Below are 13,415 nucleotides of genomic sequence, written 5' to 3' on the forward strand. Positions count from 1 at the left end.
GATACATGTTTGGCAGTTCTCACTATGTATGTTACACATACACAAACTCTAAATGTGGGGCTGTAGCAAGGATACATGTTTGGCAGTTCTCACTATGTATGTTACACATACACAAACTCTAAATGTGGGACTGTAGCAAGGATACATGTTTGGCAGTTCTCACTATGTATGTTACACATACACAAACTCTAAATGTGGGGCTGTAACAAGGATACATGTTTGGCAGTTCTCACTATGTATGTCACACATACACAAACTCTAAATGTGGGGCTGTAGCAAGGATATGCATATTGCAGTTCTCACTTCATGTTACACATACACAAACTTTAAATGTGGGGCTGTAGCAAGGATACATGTTTGGCAGTTCTCACTTTATGTTACACATACACAAACTTTAAATGTGGGACTGTAGCAAGGATACATGTTTGGCAGTTCTCACTATGTATGTCACACATACACAAACTTTAAATGTGGGGCTGTAGCAAGGATACATGTTTGGCAGTTCTCACTATGTATGTTACACATACACAAACTCTAAATGTGGGGCTGTAGCAAGGATACATGTTTGGCAGTTCTCACTATGTATGTCACACATACACAAACTTTAAATGTGGGGCTGTAGCAAGGATACATGTTTGGCAGTTCTCACTATGTATGTTACACATACACAAACTCTAAATGTGGGGCTGTAGCAAGGATACATGTTTGGCAGTTCTCACTATGTATGTTACACATACACAAACTCTAAATGTGGGGCTGTAACAAGGATACATGTTTGGCAGTTCTCACTTTATGTTACACATACACAAACTCTAAATGTGGGACTGTAGCAAGGATACATGTTTGGCAGTTCTCACTATGTATGTCACACATACACAAACTCTAAATGTGGGACTGTAGCAAGGATACATGTTTGGCAGTTCTCACTATGTATGTTACACATACACAAACTCTAAATGTGGGGCTGTAGCAAGGATACATGTTTGGCAGTTCTCACTTTATGTTACACATACACAAACTTTAAATGAGGGGCTGTAGCAAGGATACATGTTTGGCAGTTCTCACTATGTATGTTACACATACACAAACTTTAAATGTGGGGCTGTAGCAAGGATACATGTTTGGCAGTTCTCACTATGTATGTCACACATACACAAACTTTACATATGGGGCTGTAGCAAGGATACATGTATATGTATGGCAGTTCTCACTATGCATGTTACACATGCACAAACTTTAAATGTGTGGCTGTAGCAAGGATATGGCCATGTATGGCTGTACTGACTTTTCGTGTGTGTCATCATTCGTTGACTTTACTAGCTGTGTTGTTGTGGTTCTTATCAATATGTATATTCAGTGTCCAGTATATGGCTAATACATTTCTTGCATCGAAACATTTTCAAACTTGAATAAAACTGAGAGTGATCTCAATATTCAAGCCTATGAATTCAGCTGTATTATGATAGACTCAGAACTGCCTAAACCCAATTCTGGCATAATGAAAGGAAACCAAATCTGTATTAACTAAAATTGTTTTGTTCTGTAAATTATATCAACACATCCAGCACAGTAGATTGTCTATTGTCTGTATGTCTGTCTTTTCAAACTTTGCTTCAATGGTTAAAATTAATCCAGAAATGATTAGGGGATATAATTTGGAATGTAAAATTTCTTAAACTGCATAAAATCTTAAAAATTTTAAGGTGATCTACAACGACTAAAGGCCAAGTGCGAGTTGCAGAAACAAGCACCTTGACAATGGGTCACATGTTCAAGAGTGGTGTAGTATCTGAAAGTGCCCTCACAAAGTATATCTATAGAGAGCAGTATGAAGTTACACATTTGGATATTTGATTCCAATGTAACTGTACTGATTACTAACTGCATAATATTACTTCTTTGTATTACTTTCTATAGTTTGTCTGCATTGCAGCAAATGCCCATGTTAATAAAACCTACCCGGTAGGCTTCTTTGTGAAATTTGGTTGAAATTAATGACGTTTTAGCTTCGCTGTTGACTTTGTTGAGTGGAGCTGATCATACAAGTCTGTGTCAACTTTTCACTTTTTCAACTTCTTCTTGAAAACTACAATTCTTATTGCTTGATACAGATTTGTTCATTTCATGATGATATCTTCAATTTTCTAATTTTGATGAATATTTTCGGTAAAAAGTGATATTTTCGACTTCTTGTTGAAAACAGCAAGTCCGATTGCTTTGATACAATACATATAGGTACCTCAGGTATACCTTCAGTTCTTTAATTCTATCTCAGCTGAGAGCCTGCTTGTTTTTTTCAAACAAATATTCATTTTTGGATTTTGAACCTCAAGACACCAGAGGTACATTACTTGGGGTTTGCAACGCATAGTACTGTATGGTGACATGTCAAGATCCCATTCAAGTCTCATCTCGTAGATAGCGAGACTGATGCTACGACCTTCTGACATGACATAGGCGGTTTGTAATGTACAGAAAATATAGTTATCGTAATCCTTCATATCGTGAGCAGCTATTTTGATCCACTTGGACATCCCAGTATCCTAGTTACCTTGGGCATGCCCATTCGCATTTTTTTGAGTTGGAACTCTTATGCAAGAACGAGATTGTAACTGGATGTTGGTATCATGTCACTGTAGTTGTAAACCTCAAGTAGTGTACCTCTGATACACTTATTTTATGTCTGCTGTTTGGCCCATGAACATGCATGGGATAATCATGCGAACAACACAGAATATGCAATACGTGACAATTATGTGTATAATATAATATCATATAACTGATATAACGTAATGCACATACTTCCATGTATCAATGAGTATTACATTGATACTATAGGACCATATAACTAATATAACATAATGTACTACTTCCATGTATCAATGAGTATTACATTGATACTATAGGACCATATAACTGATATAACATAATGTACTACTTCCATGTATCAATGAGTATTACATTGATACTATAGGACCATATAACTGATATAACGTAATGTACTACTTCCATGTATCAATGAGTATTACATTGATACTATAGGACCATATAACTGATATAATGTAACGTACTACTTCCATGTATCAATGAGTATTACATTGATACTATAGGACCATATAACTGATATAATGTAACGTACTACTTCCATGTATCAATGAGTATTACATTGACACTATAAGACCATATAACTGATATATCGTAATGTACTACTTCCATGTATCAATGAGTATTACATTGATACTATAGGACCATATAACTGATATAATGTAATGTACTATTTCCATGTATCAATGAGTATTACATTGATACTATAAGACCATATAACGTAATGTACTACTTCCATGTATCAATGAGTATTACATTGATACTATAAGACCATTTAACTGATATATCGTAATGTACTACTTCCATGTATCAATGAGTATTACATTGATACTATAAGACCATATAACTGATATAACGTAATGTACTACTTCCATGTATCAATGAGTATTACATTGACACTATAGGACCATATAACGTAATGTACTACTTCCATGTATCAATGAGTATTACATTGATACTATAGGACATAACTGCTATATCGTAATGTACTACTTCCATGTATCAATGAGTATTACATTGATACTATAAGACCATATAACTGATATAACGTAATGTACTACTTCCATGTATCAATGAGTATTACATTGATACTATAAGACCATATAACTGATATAACGTAATGTACTACCATGTATCAATGAGTATTACATTGATACTATAGGACATAACTGCTATATCGTAACGTACTACTTCCATGTATCAATGAGTATTACATTGATACTATAAGACCATATAACTGATATAATGTAATGTACTATTTCCATGTATCAATGAGTATTACATTGATACTATAAGACCATATAACTGATATAACGTAATGTACTACTTCCATGTATCAATGAGTATTACATTGATACTATAGGACCATATAACTGATATAACGTAATGTACTACTTCCATGTATCAATGAGTATTACATTGATACTATAGGACCATATAACTGATATAATGTAACGTACTACTTCCATGTATCAATGAGTATTACATTGATACTATAAGACCATATAACTGATATATCGTAATGTACTACTTCCATGTATCAATGAGTATTACATTGATACTATAAGACCATATAACTGATATAACGTAATGCACATACTTCCATGTATCAATGAGTATTACATTGATACTATAGGACCATATAACTGATATAATGTAACATACTACTTCCATGTATCAATGAGTATTACATTGATACTATAAGACCATATAACTGATATATCGTAATGTACTACTTCCATGTATCAATGAGTATTACATTGATACTATAGGACCATATAACTGATATAATGTAATGTACTATTTCCATGTATCAATGAGTATTACATTGATACTATAAGACCATATAACGTAATGTACTACTTCCATGTATCAATGAGTATTACATTGATACTATAAGACCATTTAACTGATATATCGTAATGTACTACTTCCATGTATCAATGAGTATTACATTGATACTATAAGACCATATAACTGATATAACGTAATGTACTACTTCCATGTATCAATGAGTATTACATTGACACTATAGGACCATATAACGTAATGTACTACTTCCATGTATCAATGAGTATTACATTGATACTATAGGACATAACTGCTATATCGTAATGTACTACTTCCATGTATCAATGAGTATTACATTGATACTATAAAACCATATAACTGATATAACGTAATGTACTACTTCCATGTATCAATGAGTATTACATTGATACTATAGGACATAACTGCTATATCGTAATGTACTACTTCCATGTATCTGAGTATTACATTGCTACTATAGGACCATATAACTGATATAACGTAATGTACTACTTCCATGTATCAATGAGTATTACATTGATACTATAGGACCATATAACAGTTCGCAGCTGGGTTATGTTATCCAGAGAAACTCTGATTTGAACATTACGGTGGAGCATAACTTCTAATTCGGCAATATTTTCGATTATTTGGAATGTTACACGATTGTAAAATTTGCATAGGAAATTGAATTGAATTCAATTGAATTCTGGTGGTAGTATAACATTATTATGGAGAAGGTAAAACGATACACATTTTTATATAGGGCAAATGATTGGTGCCTCTCCTACATTTAATTGATTTACATATAGAGTCGATGAGACATGCTTCAAATTATCAATTAGTGAAAAGATTTGTTTGGACAATAATTCAAACAGTAAACAGTATAAACGCCTGAAAAGTCCTAAAAGTTGTTTCGGGGTCAACAACACTACTACATTTTGGAAAAGTTTACTGAGCTGTCTACTCACCTGTAGAAGTGTCAGTCCGCCATTATCAACGATAACTTCATACATTGTAGCTAAGGTAAATATAATTCCAATTACCGCTCAAATCATACATTTATGATGTGACTACAAATCAGCTGAGAAATGTTGCCAATGGCCTCAGATTGAGATCATTGTCAAACAAAGATATTCTTCTTGGAAATGAGGATTATTCAATACTACTGAATTTCCTAATAATTTGTGGGAACAAATTTATTTATACGTGTTGAAGGAAAAATCAAAATCCTAATTTCACACATTTTAAAAATGATATTCAGATATTCATACATTGAATATATTATTGAAAACAAAAATGGCAAATTAAACTCGCATAATAATAAGTGGGGTGAAAACTTAAAAAGATTGCTGTAAGAAATGAGCAATTTTCTGAGCCATAACCCATCTCTGTATACCTTGTACTTATCATTGTCATTAGATATACTATGTATGTATAACACTTGTCATTAGATAGGTAACACTGATATGTAAATATTACATAATTTAAATAAATATATGAAAAAAAAAATCCCTTGACCAGTTTATGTTGATGTAGACGACTTATAAATATTGAACTGATTTTTTTTTTTTACATCAAATCAACCTAAATTGTACCTTTCCAGTCCCATTCATTATGTCTATGTAGGGTACTAGTACATCGGCGAGGGCGTCCTATAATATAGCTATCGGTAGGCCCGCGTGCAAATGTTTTGTTCCTGTAAAAAGTAAAACCAGTAATAGTTCGTGTTCAGAAATATTTTAAATAATTAAAAATTATGGGGTACACAAATTTGGAACTAATTAATTTGTTTGGTCACTGTTACCGGTGTCATCATAAATTATTTTATGGATAAATTGTGCTTCTCAACCTGCTATAGTGGACGTTTTAATTAAATATTATTTTTATTACTTCATGGATTGACCATTATAAACTAGGAGTGGTAGATTTGGAAACAAATCTTCACAAAGAATGTTTTAGCATTATTTATTTCGTTTACTCTAATTATCTTTATAAAATTATTTGTTGTTATTTTGGTGTTACTTGTATTTACCCAAACAACAAAAAACTAAATTTAATCATTCAATTTTTAAAAACAAAACAAAAGAACCATATTTTGTTATAAAATCATATCTTATCGTACCAGTGATGTAGGGTTGTTTCCAGCACGGATACAGATTGACTATTCTGTGAAAAGTAACTTGATCCCAAAAGTCACCAAAAATAGAAAAACAAAATAAACTAATATTGTCTTGCTAGATGGCGCTCCAAAATTGTGATACTGGTATATCAACATGGCGGGGTCTTCCAGGAACTACTGACTGTATACCTAGTAATAGTTTGTACAAACAGTTGCCACGCCACCTGCCGTTTACATTAGATGATACTGTCTCAGGTTTAATCTGCCATCTGGAAGTGATCGACATGCAATATATCTGCTTCGAAATTCGTATGGTAAGTTGAATTGTGTACCAAGAATCGGCGACGATAAATTAGTTACTTAGCGCTAAGCTTTTGCAAGCTTTCTAGACCAGGGCCGGGAACTGAATCCTCCTGACTCTGCTCTTCAGTGCTGCATCATGTGTCGTCACCATCGCGATCAAAGGTACGTTTGGACACACCTTCAGTACGAGGAGGTAACTGATACACTGACAGCGGACCGTCAATGCTATCACGGTTAAGTGATGTCATGGTGTGACGTATTTTGATATTTTTTTATTAGACGCATAAAATCCTTAGGAAAGGATAAAAAGGGTCTTACAGAAAGAAATTAAAAAAAAAAAACTACAATCTAAAAAATAAAACAAAAAATAAAAACTTTTCTAAAAAAAATAATAAAACAAGTCAAAAACAAAAAAAGACAATTTGCAGCCAATGGTGAATACAGAATATAGAATGAACACAAAATGTGGCCTAATACACTGATAGTTGTTGCTGTTTTGTTCCATAGCTGTTTTTTAAGAAGACAGCTAAGGCTGGTGCCAGAGTATGGTTTGCCATAATCAAAATGAATTTATTCTGACTATTTTCTATATCAAAATTTGGAATTTTATTTTGTGCAGTCAGGAATAATTTGTCCCTATGGTGACTGTAAGCTGGACATTTCATTACAAAATGATGCTCATCCTCAACTATATTTTGGCTGCACATATCACATGTTCTTTTATCCAGCGGCACATTATTATGTCTGCCTTTCTCAATTTTAAGGTCATGGTTGCTTGTCCTGAATTTTGCAATTAACCTTCTAAGACCATGGTTCTGCATATTAATTAGGTAATTTTCAATTTTTAAATCTTGTTTGAAAAGTCTGTATGTTCTTAGTTTGTTTTTAGCCAAGGTTTGTTTTCTATTATCATGCATGTCTAAGATTCATTGGTTCTCAAATGATTTGTTTATTTTTTTATGAATAAAGTCAAAATTTTTCTTAATTATTTTTTCACTTGAGTTTACAATGGTGACAACATCTAAATCTTGAATGAGGGTTTCTACACTTGTAAACCATTTACTTTTTACATTCTTGTTTACTAAGTAGGCTTCTCTTAGTAATGTGTTATCAGAGTTTGTTACCCGGTTGAAATATTTAAGTTGTTGTTTCTTGATAAAACAGTCAATGGGGTACCTTCCTAGCTCACCATAATCAGCCATTTTTGGTGTGAATTTTGAGAGACCAAGAATGAACCGACAAAATGAAAGATGGACATCCTCAATTGCAGACTTACCGGTAGTTGTGCTTTCATCACCCCAAACATCACTACCATATACAATAATTGGTCTTATCAGTTTGTCAAATAAAGATAGTTGGAGGGGTATGTTTAGTGAGTTGTCATAACCGAGTTTGCATTTCAAAGCAAAGAGAGCTTTCATCCCTTTATTTTTTAAATTATTGATACCCTCTTTATGTTTGCCATTAGCACTTATAGTTATACCCAGGTAATTAATTTGCTTAACTATGGCAATTCCTTTTTCAGCGAAGAAGAATATATTATTGCTCAGGGCTCTGTTTGATTTATTGAATACAATAACCTTTGTTTTCTCTGTATTAACAGCCAGGCGCTATTTTGACGTATATATTTTTAAGTTGTCTAAACAGTTTTGTAGCCCCCTAGCAGATTTAGATAAAATGACAACATCATCTGCATATAGGAGACAACTTACTTTTAAATTATCAAGAACCGGGGAGTCACAGTTTTCAGAGTTGAAACAGTCAGGTAGATCATTTAAGAAAATGTTAAAAAGAGTAGGGCTAAGATTGCACCCTTGTCTGACTCCAACTGTTGATTTAAAGCTCTCAGTTAAACCCTCTTTTGTTTTAATTCTGTACCTGTTGTTTTCGTACATGTTTTTTATTATATCAAACATTTTACCTGATATGCCATTTTTATGGAGTTTGAAATAGAGACCATTATGCCACACACTGTCAAACGCCTTTCTAAAATCTATGAAGCAAGCATAGATTTTGTTAGACTTTGAGGTTATGATATCTTTTGAATGGCTATTATTATAGAGATATTTTTGTACAATTGTTTTTAATATAAAGAGATTGTCTGTGGTCCTGCAGTTTTTCCTAAAACCGAATTGATGCTTTGAAATAATATTTTGTTTGTCCAAGTATGCTATTAGCCTAGTGTTCAGGATACTGGTAAACAGTTTTCCTAAGCAGCTAGATACTGCAATCCCTCTGTAGTTATTAGGAATTGTCTTAGACCCTGACTTGTGAATAGGAACGACTAAGCTCGTGTTCCAACTGGCTGGAAAAATGACTGAATTATATATATGACTAAACAATTTTTGAAGCCCTTCAAGAATGTAGAATTCACCATATTTAAACATTTCATTACAGAGCTCGTCCTCCCCTGATGTTTTATTTAGTTTAAGTTGATTAATTGCTTTTTTGATTTCAGGTATAGTGATTTGGGCATTTAAATCATTTTTGCTGTTTGTTTTGTTTTCAACAGTCCAATCAGTTTGACTAGTTTCATTTAAATTGTTTTTATTAAGGCGATTTGTTTCTAAATCAGTTGATAGATTGTTATTGTTTAAAAGCTTTTTAAAGTAAGACAGCCATTCATTGGGCTCAATTGAATTGTTGTTGTTATCTAAACAATCTGAGTTTAAGTTCCGTAACAGCTTCCAAAATTTTGATGGTTCACCTTCCGAATCACTTAGCTTTGATAACTGGTGCTGTTTTAAGTCATATTTTTTCTTTTTAATTAATTTTTTATATTTTGTTTTTATGACAAAGTTTTTTCCCCTGGTGAACGGATCAAGGGGATATTGCTGAAACAATTTGCTAGCAGATTTAAGTTCATTTCGAATTTCCCAGCATAATCTATCAAACCATAATTTGGTTTCTCTTTTTTTCTTTTTTCTAATTTTGGGTGTTATTTTTTTGACAGTTTTGTCCGCGACTGATGACAGCAAAGCACTAAATTCTGTAACAACATCATCACAATTGTTTGAATCAATTTTGTTTATAATGTCGCTAATTTCGTTTTCTTTAGCAATTTCAAGAAGTTGCCTATATTTTAGTTTTGCGTCACTGTCCCAGATGTATTTTGCTGGTAGTGGTTTCATGTCCATTTTGACTTCACGTTTTTTTATGTTAATACCGTATTGTTAATATCAATTTTAAAAGACAGAGACAGTGATATGGGGCAGTGGTCTGAGATGCAGGTTAGGTCATGCACTTTGAGATACTGAACATTTTCAAAAATAAAAGTAGATGTGATTGCATAATCAACGGTACTGCACCCATTTGCTGTGTAGCAGGTGTATTTACCAGATGAATCACCAATGGTGCGCCCATTGAGAATAATCAAGTTACTGTCCATGCAAAGCTCAATTAATTTTCTACCAAATTTGTAAGTGTTTGTTTTTGCTTTGTTATCCATGCTACGTCTTTCTCTAAAGTTGTCAGCGATATAGTTAAGAGGGAGGGGAATATGTTTATTATTTTCTTCATTTACTAAATCATTAATTAAGCCAACTCTAGAGTTGAAATCACCTAACAGGATAACATCTCCTTTAGCAGAGACATGTGCTATATCCCTCTCAAGCAGTAAGAATTTATCACTTTCATTATTTTTATAAATAGAAGAGTTTTCTGGAGGTATATATATGCAGCCAATATATAAATCACTGCTACGGTTAAATAGCTTTTTATCAATTTTACACCAGAGAATATCATTAATATTATTTTCTGTGTTAATTCTAGTGATGAAATGTTTAAATTTGTCCTTGAACAAAACAGCAACTCCACCTCTCCTACATTTTGATGTGTTATTTCCAGACTGTCTATCTTTACAGATTATTTCATAATTATCTAAGACAGCGACAGAGCCACTCATAAAATAATGAATAGACAATTTTCTATATTTTTAGTAAAGCGGATTTTTTATTGTAATTAATCATTTACACGCATAAAGTAAACTTGTTACAAAGAGCCCACTGGCAGAATAGTGCTGCTTGTCTCATTACTCGCACAAAAAAGTTTGATCATATAATACCAATACTCCTACACTGGCTTCCAGAATCCAATTCAAAATACTCATTACCACAAGGGATGAATGCTCCAGCCAGCTCACATTTTTTAAACTTGAAAAAAAAAACAGTCAAACAGAATGAAAAATAAAATCTAAAAAAAAATACCAGCTTGAAGAATATAGGTTGCTCTTGCTTTTATTTTACCGATATCACTAGAATAAATCAAGAAACGACAGTGTTTGTCAAGATTGTTAATGATGGAGTGCTTTTTGTTGTTCTGAATTATTTAAAAAATCCGGGTTTTAAAATTTTATCAAAAATTATGACTATAGGCTTCTACCTTAACATGAATGACAACTTGTTGTGCAGACCATCATGTACTAACAGATGGAGGAATTCTAAGGTATCGAAGTCAGTATTCTGTGACCAGATCAAAACTTACATTTGTGCTTGTGGAGGAAATCACTTATCAACACAAATCCTGCTCACACGTGGTGCAACCACTCATCTCCTAATTCAGTTCAGACAGTCTGAAAACGGCGGCTTATGGATTGACCTTTTGTGTGTCTGTGTGTGCGTCTGGACCTTTATCTTAGACATGCTTGGACCAATTATATTCAAACTTCACATGTACATCATACATAATATTATACATATGCACATCAATTTGTTGCACAATCTGGAAAGGCTGAATGGTGGCCATTTTTGTGCTGAAAAATGAGCAAAATCAAGCATTTCTAGCACTCTGGAACCGGTCCTTGGTTGTTAGTCCCTGTTCAGGCGCAGCCTGAAAAGGGGACTAATAATTCAGGTTATGTCCATAATTCCGTCTCCAACATTTTCTCAGAAATTCTACAGCAGATATCAGTGAAACTTGGCAGGTTGATGAACATGTCCCCTCCGAGTATGCACGTAATTTTTTTTCCAGATCTGAAAATCCCAAGTGGGTCTTTTTCACGATTTTATCAAAAATTGCCTCTCCCGGCAACATTGACAAAACGTCTGCGCATGCTCAGAATAAATTAATTACTGTAAAATACTTTATTTTTGCTTGCAACATTTTTTTGCTATTTTCGCTGAAGGAATGTTTCAGTTAAAATAAAATCCAGCGAATATACCCTTTTCTTATATTTTACAGTCAACTTGTCAAAAATCAATGAAAATAAATTCAATACAAAACACCCAGAAAAAGTCTTTTCAGCGAATGATAATTCCAGCTGAAATAAAATATTTTACAGTAGATTAGATCTGTGAGTAAGGCTGCTGTTATTACGGCACGTGATTTCTCCATTGCGTGCAATTTATTATAGTACTGTTTATACATGTATTCTGTTTGGCTCAGTGGTCTCATTCACTCGTTACTAGAAGAACTAGTAACTTTATTTGATTTCAAGAACTTCAAGAAGGCGGCATAAGAGACGTGTTTGCAAAGGTAAGTTTTCCAGTTTATTGGGGTACGATTGGTGTACATTTCGTGACGTACGGACGTGAATATTATGATGATTGCCAGCTTTATATTCTTGTGAAAAACCAAAAAAAAGCAAACAATTGTCTCTAATCTACGAAACTAGTTTGTGAATTGTATACCCTGTCAAATTATTGTACACGAACGATTAATTCACGAGGACATAGTTTTCAAGTACCGGTAAATCGTTTTCCGGTCTTTTGCTTGTGTAACGATTTCCGAAATATTCACAACTCAGGGGTGGGGGGGGGGAAGAATTTCCCTGTGTCGATCAATTTATTCATTATATAATAGCAGGTTGCCTATGATTATATTCGTATTTTTTATGTTGTGAGCATTGAACTGTTAGTTGCAATGAAGATTTTGGCGATCTTGTGCGATTCAACATGGCGGATGTACAGTGACAACACGTGTATGGACGGTCGGTCGAGCAGTCTGCAACGGACCACAGTCTGTGAACGGACCGTGAAATCGCCCGTTTTTTCGGCATTTTTTTTTTTTAATGTTTTGGATATTTCATTCACTCCTGATGCCTAAAAGAGTCTAATTTATATTTTACCGTAGTCATTGACACCTATTCAAGAGTATCATGTTTATTGTGAATAGCGTGAATGGGTAAGCTTCGTTTCAACAATGGGGTATCGCATCGCATCGCATTTACATTCGACCGAAATCATTCGTTTACGATGAAACTAAGTTGAATATTACTTCCAATTCATAAAAATTCAACGAATTATTTTTTTGTGCGTATTATAATCATTACTGAATAATAATAAACAATTGCAATACTTCGAAAACAAGTAAGTTATTCACTTGCGAAACACAGAATGACCAGATTGTGCTACCGTGATCATTTGCTACCGGTACTAACAACTAAGCAATGTATTCGTGTTTGTATTTATTCGAAACTTCTTTTAGAAAATACTTTACTTTTCGTAAACTTTACTGAATTTTTGGGGGGGATTCAATTCCAACATTTCGCGATGCCAAACCAAAGGCCTTTCACTCTTTGAGTGTGACACCTAAACCAGAAGTTTTATGGTGTATAAACTGGCACTAAATGAAAAAGCCG

At 33.5% G+C, this 13,415-nt stretch overlaps 1 protein-coding gene across 1 annotated transcript in view; it reads left to right on the forward strand.

Annotated features, from left to right (window-relative positions):
- The first annotated feature begins 6,660 nt into the window (after positions 1–6,660).
- Positions 6,661–13,415, forward strand: part of LOC100371090 (RNA helicase MOV-10-like) — a 46,356-nt gene continuing 39,601 nt past the window's right edge. Inside the window, exon 1 of the mRNA XM_085497189.1 lies at positions 6,661–6,849. The gene's annotated coding sequence lies outside the window, so the exon portion shown is untranslated. The remainder of the gene's footprint in view (positions 6,850–13,415) is intronic.

This window comes from Saccoglossus kowalevskii, chromosome 3 (assembly GCF_978046115.1).
Source record: "Saccoglossus kowalevskii chromosome 3, keSacKowa6.1, whole genome shotgun sequence".
In the NCBI taxonomy this organism is placed as follows: Eukaryota; Metazoa; Hemichordata; class Enteropneusta; family Harrimaniidae; genus Saccoglossus; species Saccoglossus kowalevskii.